Here is an 8,785-nt window from a genome sequence, read left to right on the forward strand (position 1 = left end):
TCTACCAAAATATTTGTAAAACTCATCATACGCATCATCATCAGTTCTAAAGGTCTTTTTCATAATATCTTCAACAGTCAAACCCTCAAAGTGTCCTCCGCCACCGCCTCATCACAGCGTCCGTTTTCTTCATTATTTTTTCTCTCACCACCATTGTTATGCACCGCATCCATCTACATTTTAGAAAATTAGAATCTTCAAAATCCATCAACTCAAATAAATTTTTTTATATTATCTTATCATTTTAATTGAGATATTTAAATAGATGTTATTAATTAATTTTATAATAAAATTAATATTTACTGACTTAAATAAAAATAACATAAAAATTAACAAAATATATTTTCATATCAAAAGCAAAAATAATATATGAAAAATATATCAAAATATATTTTATTAAATTATATTATTTATAACTTCTTTGGTATGCAGAGTATTCTTTTATTTAATACTATTTTAAACTATAAACCTAAACTATTTATGACTTTATTGTTAATTATAATTAGTTTTTTTATTTATTTTGTTTTTTTTAATGGATCAATGACTCATATTATAATAAATTTATAGTAACAAATTAATATCTGAGTAGTAAAGAGACTACCAACAGGAAATAAAGGGTAGAATTGATTATAAAAAAGTAAATTTAATCCTAACGTTAATTTTCAAAAGCAGAAGCAGCAATTTATAACTCCTTATAAAGGCACGTTTACTTTAGTATTTAGACTAAATAGGCATCCAAACACAAGGAGGATGCATTCAATGCACTCAAACGTGCTTCTCTTCTTTCCCAACGCTAAACCAAACACAGCCATAGCCAAATTTCTAAAAAGCCCAAAGGCACATGCAAAGTAATCACAAATCACAACAACAATGGCTAACAATTTCAATAACACGCTAAAAAATTAACAATCATAGTACCTAACGCAAACCCCATTCCCATACACAACATCAACACCACATTCCCACATGTACGTCAACAATAACCACATCAATGAATGTAATAACAGTTTACCATAAAAATGTTTTAATTAGAACAAATAATCAGTTTATTGGTATTCAGAACAAGAGGACAATACCATCAGTGGTGACCAGAACAAAAACCAATACAGTCAGTGGCCAATAAATTCAATTTCAGAAGCCCAGCCTTCATTAAGATGTTCCAGAACAAGAAGACAATACCATCACTCACAATCGGAATAAAAAAACTCGACACTAATATAAATTTTAGACGGTCAACTTTAATTATTTCTTTTCCAGAAATTTAATTATTTTCTAGAACAAAAAGGTAATACCAACACTAGTAATCAGAACAACAATCGAAGCAATAATCATAAGAGTAATTTTCATTTCAAAAACTCAGCTCTAATTAACTTTTTTCCGGAACAAAAGTACAATACCATATCTTATAACTAGAACACTAACCAAAATAATAATCAGAAAATCAATCTGAATTTCAGAACCTCAAACTTAATTAATTTTTTTCCGGAACAAAGTTACAATACCATGAATTGTAACCAGAACAATAATCAAAACAACAACCATAACAATTATCAAAACAGCGATTCAGAGTTTCGAAAATCACCATTAATTTTTTCCTAACCAAAAATGAAAATATTGGTTTACCTGAGCTTCGGAATAGGGGAAGGACCAGTTGAGCAGGGGTGGTGGTAGCTGGCACGGTTAACCTCCGCGATGGAGACTAGCTAAATGATAATGGAGAGAAGAAGAAGAACAGGGACACCAATGCGGAAACAAAGAACTAGATGTGCGTGTCGTAGCAACAGATTTGAGGGACAGCCACAGCAGATGGGCAGCTGGCGACGGTCACAACCGAGCAGGTGACAGACGACGACAACCTGGCCACGCACACGACCGCCAGCCGACGACCGACCATGACCTGGAGACCCTTGCGTCGGGGGAATGGAAGGGCCTTCGGCCACTTGGAAACAAGAGGATTGGCAACCGACCACAACGAACCAGCCGGCAACGGTCAGATCAAGGGCGGCGCGGTGAGGCTAGGGTTGTATTTTGGGGAGAAATAACGTTGAGACTGAGGAATCAGGAATGAGGCTCGAGGGGAGGGCAAGGGTTTCCTCTGACTGACGAACAGAATTTAGGTCTTCTTCTTTTAACCAAAACGCCAAATAAGAATGCCGTTTCATCATAGGTGCTTTGGACATTTGAACCAGAAAGTTACTTTCATTATTTTTATGGCAATACTACTAGACCAAACTAGTATTACAATTCAAAATGCCAGAAAATTCAACTACCTGAGCCCAAAACCCCCCATGGCCCAGTAACACAGACACTGGATCCGCCCATATTACTATTTCATATAAACAATTCAGTTACGTTAATTAATACATTTAGGCCAAATAGAAAATGGAACCATCATGAGCTCCCTTACCGTGACCGCATCAACACAGTATCTTTGACCAGTCTCTACAAACACGTGTAAACCCTGAAAACACTTAACACACATATTACGGCATCGAATGGTAATAAGAGAGGATTAAGATTAGCAAAATTAAAGTCAAAGAAGTATGTTTTCAATCATAGCACAAAATCAGGAAAAAAAGTGTAAAACATGCGAATTCTATAAATAAATGTGAGAATAGTAAATAAAATCCTTACAATTAAGCACAAAATATATCACGAAATAGTGATGCATCAATGTATCACATCCCAATAGCGATACATACAATTTATATGACATGATGATTATATTGGTAAGCACTATAAAACTACCCTATATTAAATTGAGGTAGGATATAAAATTTCAAAATGAAGACGAAATAAAGCTAGCAGAGACCGTAATTGATAAGCCTCGTGTAATAATAAATGTAGGCACATCAACGACAAAGCAAATTTCAAACCAATTACTTCATATGCAATGACGATATATAGTGCAAAACAGATATATATTCACAATCGTCAACCATATACATTATCTAAATTCTAAGAGCCTAGACTAGCTAGTATAGCATCTACATACTTGAATAGACACAAAGAATATACATCCTTGAATGATGGTGCTTGTCAATTATGTTGTTATATTGGAAGAGCCAATGCGGATATTTTATTAGTAAACTAATTTTCCATTAATTTAAGATAGATATGACAATACTAATTTTATTCATGAGTGTTTAATTCGATCTAATTTATTTATATAAAATTAACAATTTAATTTGTAATAAATTAGATTAAGAATAAAGTAAGTTAAATTACGGGTAGAGTCAAATACGAATTTAGACTTAATCTAATTCAATTAATTCACATTCTTAATATATTATAATATATAATGAAATTGATAAAGATCAAACTCATATCTTCTCATTTTTGTAATTTTAATATAGATTTTATTATTTTTAATTTTAATATGCACTTAATCTTATATTTTTTATTTTATTAATATATTTATAAACTATAGAATGATTAAATATTATATTTGATTAAAAAAATTAATTTATTATGGATCAAGTCGAATAGAATCGGGTGTCAAATTTTAAAATATGAGTAAAATTAGAATTAAAAGAATAGGATAAAGTTAAATTTTAAAAAGACTATTAAAATTAGAATAGAATCTAAATCTTATGTTATATTATTCATTATCAATCTTAATATATGGATAATAAATTTTACTTAATTATGTGTGTTTTAATTAAGACATTTATTAAAATTTTAAGTGAAAGTTTTAAAAAAAAAGATTAGATTACCAATATATTCATTGTTACATTAAAATATCAAAATTTATATATAGGAGAAGCTATTGCCACACCTCTTTAATTTCATTTGTTTCCAGAGACGGATTTAGGGGATCAGCATGGGCTATGACCCCTAAATTTTCAAAACTTAAAATATATTTAATATAATGTTTAAAGTTTTTATCAATATAGTTTCTAGTTCAATGGTTAAAAAGAAGTATTTTATACTTCAAAGCATGGTTTAAATTCTATATCATGCATTTTAAATTTATTTTTTTTTGTTTTTTCAATTTTTTGTAATTCTTATATTTATTATTATATAAAAATACTTTAGTTTTTATAATAATTTTTAATTGAATATAATGAAAAAATATATACATAAAAATAAATTAGATTAAATTTTAATTTTTATAATATTAAAATCAAAATATATTAAATAAATTATTTATTAATATGAATATATCGTATATATTATATTCATTAATTTATTTTAAATACATATATTGAAAGTATTAAAAAAATAAATTTATATTATTTATGTTATATCTTTTATAATAAGAATAAAAAAATAATTTTTTTGTAATTCTTCTATTTATTATTATATAAAAATATTTTAGTTTTTATAATAATTTTAAATTGAATGTAATAAGAAAATATATACATAAAAATAAATTAAATTAAATTTTATTTTTTATAATATTAAAATCAAAATATATTAATTGATTTATTTATTAATATACATATATCTTATATATTATATTCATTAATTTATTTTAAATATATATATTAAAAATATTAAAAAAACAAATTTATATTATTTATGTTATATGTTTTATAATAAAGATAAAAATTAAAATTTTATAAAAAAAATTTTTTGATATAAATAATTTTTTTAAAATTAATTTTAATTTAAAATAATTTTAAAATATACAATTATTTTTTTATTTTCGCCCCCTCTTTATAAAATTTCTGGATGCACTACTTTTTGTTTCTATGCTTTTCCTCCGTAATGTGCCCGTTGCATGAATGAATAACTCTGATCTAATTAATAAAGAAATAATTATTTAATATATTTCTTGTTGGGTGTGCCAATAACCTCTATCAATTTATATATATTGCTAAAAATCTTGCAAAATATCTTTAAGGATAATGGTCAGGAATATATGTCGATACCTTATTAGCAGTTTTAGCACCATACTTGTTGGTTAAATACTTATCCATAATGACAAGAGTCCACAATTGAAACCAAATTTTTCCACATTTAATCGAAGTAGCTAGGCTCTAGCTAGCATTATGACTTGAATTAAGTTTGACTCTGATCTTCGTTCAAAAGTGCATTGAATTAAAAAAAAATAATAATAACAATAAAAAGACCTATATATATTCACAAGTGACATACCCTTTCATGATGTGAAAATATAGGAGGAGATTATATTGAATCATCCCACAACCCACTAAATAATTAAACCATTCATATTTGTTTGAGGGAGAAGAGGAAGATGACAAGAAGCTTAATTGTGATCATCATCATCATCATGGAGGATGGACGTTGACCAATATAGTTATGGTATATATACACTTAATACAATAATGGATTCGGTGACCTTATATGGGACGTTCGCTACTTATTATAAAAAAAAATATTATTATTATTATTATATATTAATATATATTTATATAAAATGACAGATCCAGAAATTTTAAACTGTGAAAACAAATATATAATATATAAGAATTATAATTTTTTTGGTAACATATCAAAGCATATAAAATAAAATAACATGAAAATATTGAATATAAAATAACCTTTTGTTTATTTATTATTAATATTAGTATATAAATAAGTACTAACGAGGTTTTAATTCACTCTTTTATAAATTAATTACATAAAATAATAGTAACAATGAGATTAACTAAGATGGTAAACAAATAATCTTTTAATTGGGAGGTTTTTTATTTGAATCTTTAAAATAGTGAAATACGTTTTTTATGAGTTATATATATATATATATATATATATATATATATATTATTAAAAGTATTTTAGAAAAGTCACCAAAAAAAGTATTTAAAAAAAAATTATACACCAAACTTTTCATATTCCATTATATATTTTATAATTGTCTAATCATTTTTTAATAAAATAAAGATCAAAATTGATTTCTGATAATAATAATAATAATAATAATAATAATAATAATAATAATAATAATAATAATAATAATAATAATAATAATATAATTTTGATGTAATTTCAATATAAAATAGTTTTACACATATATTTAAAATAATTATTTTTTAAAAGAATAAATTTGATTAAACAATTGTGTAATTATAAATAATACTATCAGTGCATTTAAATTAAACTCAAAGAACTCAGGGATATCATTCTGTTCGCCGAGGCCACTCTGGATCAAGCCAACATCATTAATAAATGTCTTAAGGCCTTCTGCGAGAGCTCAGGGCAGAGGGTTAGCAAAGATAAAACCAGGGTCTTTTTCTCGAAAAATGTGTGTTATAATGTTCGAACGGAAGTGAGTAATGCCTTGCAGTTTGCCAGAACCGAAGACCTAGGAAAATACCTGGGCGTCCCTATTCTGCACTCCAAAGTGTCCAAACATACCTTTGAGGATGTTATCAACAAACTCCATACCAGGCTAAACTCTTGGAAAGATTTCTCACTATCCCTTGCTGGGAGATTAACCCTGGTGAAATCTGTCCTATCATCTATTCCTTTATATCACATGCAATCTGCTGTTTTGCCTACTGCTACCTGTAATACTATTGACCGTGTTTGCAGGAATTTCCTCTGGGGAGATACTAAACAAACAAAAAAGATACATCTGCTCAATTGGGGGAAAGTCTGTGCGCCGAAAAAGTTTGGAGGTCTATGCCTCAGACATGCTTGTCAGTTGAACCAAGCCTTTATGATGAAGGCCGGGTGGAGGCTTATTGAAAGAAGAGATGCTCTCTGGGTTAGAGTCCTCAGGTCGAAATATGGCAGTGGAACTGATCTCATGCCTAGAGTGAGAGGAAGCGTAGCAACTCAAATTTTTGGAAGGGCATCTGTTCTGCGTGGGAGAATGTTCACCGAAGTTCCATTTTGGAGAATTGGTGATGGCTCCCAAGTTTGCTTCTGGGATCATTGCTGGGTTCCAGGTGTAGGACGGCTAAGCGAGAGCTCAAGCCAGGTAAGTAACAATAGTAATGATTCCGAAATGGTGATGGATTTTCTAAATGTTGCAGGGCAGTGGGATGTTTCCAAGCTACAGAGTGTGCTGCCAGAGGACATTGTCAACAAGATTGTCACTATTTCTCCCCCATCGCCGTGGAAGGGACCTGACTGTTTGGCCTGGTGCCACTCCCCGGATGGATCCTTCAGTGTTAAGTTAGCCTATCAGTCTCTTATGCCAACCCAAGACACCCCTAATATCTTGTTCAAGCTAGTGTGGTGTTGGCAAGGACCGGAGCGTATTAGAACCTTACTCTGGCTAGTTGTGCATAACGCCATCCTCACAAACTTGGAAAGAAAACGAAGACACTTGACCACTGATGATGCTTCCCCTCGGTGCCGAAACCATGAAGAATCAACCATTCATGTCCTAAGAGACTGCTTCCATGCTAAGAGTATATGGCGCCTGCTTAACCCCCTTGATGGAAATATATCCTTCTATAGTACTGACCTTGAACTGTGGGTATTTCAAAACCTCACCTCAGATAATAACTGGGCTTGTACTTTTGGTGTTGTTGTATCTTTTCTATGGTACTTTCGGAATAAACTTGTGTTCCAAGGAGAACTTGTTCCTACCATCAGTGCGTCTCACCAAATCCGGGCCCGGTCCAAAGAATTCCGGAAGGCAGCAAAGAAGGACCTCAATCCGAGAAGCACACAAGCTGTTAGAGAGTGCCTTGTAGGCTGGTCTCGTCCGGATGGAGAATATGTTAAACTGAACGTCGATGGATCCTGGTTCTCTCAGAGGAACAATGCTGCTTGTGGAGGTATTTTTAGAGACTCGATAGGAAGGTTCTTGAAAGGATATTCTTGCAACTTGGGCAATTGCACAATCATGCACGCAGAACTGTAGACAATTATCCACGGACTGAACATTGCCACTATGAATGGGTATCTAAACTTGGTTGTGGAGTCTGACTCAGCTGCTGCCATTAAATTCATTAACCATGGTTGTCCACCAGCACACTCATGTGCTCCCTTGATACAAGACATTCGGACCTTAACGGCACGCTTTCATCATATTACCTGGAACCATGCCCTGCGCGAAGCAAACTCGGTGGCAGATCTTCTTGCCAAGAAGGGACAGGACTTGGCCCTTGGGTTACATTTCTTCGACAATGCCCCCCAGACATTAGCTATGCACTTCTTGGTGATAGTTTAGGGACCCTCAAAATTAGGGGGTCTTAGTTTTTTGTTTTTCCTTTTTTAGTTTTGTAATCTATGTTTCTTTCATCTCTTTTTTTGTTGGGTTTTTAACCTCCGTAGATCATAAAAAAAATAACAATAATAATAATGACAACAACAAAAAACAATAACTGATAACAACAACAAAATTAGTTGGTTAGATGAATAGATAGATATATAGAAGTATTAAATATTTGGGTAAAGGAATCGGTTCTTTATGTTTGGATGAAATCCTGTTTTGATCTTTAAGGTTAAGGTGTCTTATTTGAATTCAAAAAGGTTTTATTTAACTTTAATATAGTCCCACCGTAAGGTCAAAATTAAATAATTAACGAAATGTCTTCCAGGACAGTAATACAAGAACAAAGTCGATAATATGGAGAATAAGTACAAGCTTCATAGATACAAAATCAACCATGATGCATCAATACATTTATTTATTATTTTTTTAATTATATAGAAAATATTTCATTTAAATTATAAGAAAAAATTAAAAAATATATTGATGAATACACGGTGATTTTGTGCCTTTAGAACTTGTATTTATTCTCTAAATTATTGTCCTTGTTTTTGTACTGCTGTCATGTAGCACATTTCGTTAATTATTTAACTTTAATCTCACGGTGGAACTATATTGAACCTAAATAAAACTCTTTTCGATTCA

The sequence above is a fragment of the Arachis stenosperma genome, chromosome 2 (assembly GCF_014773155.1).
Source record: "Arachis stenosperma cultivar V10309 chromosome 2, arast.V10309.gnm1.PFL2, whole genome shotgun sequence".
Lineage (NCBI taxonomy): Eukaryota > Viridiplantae > Streptophyta > Magnoliopsida > Fabales > Fabaceae > Arachis > Arachis stenosperma.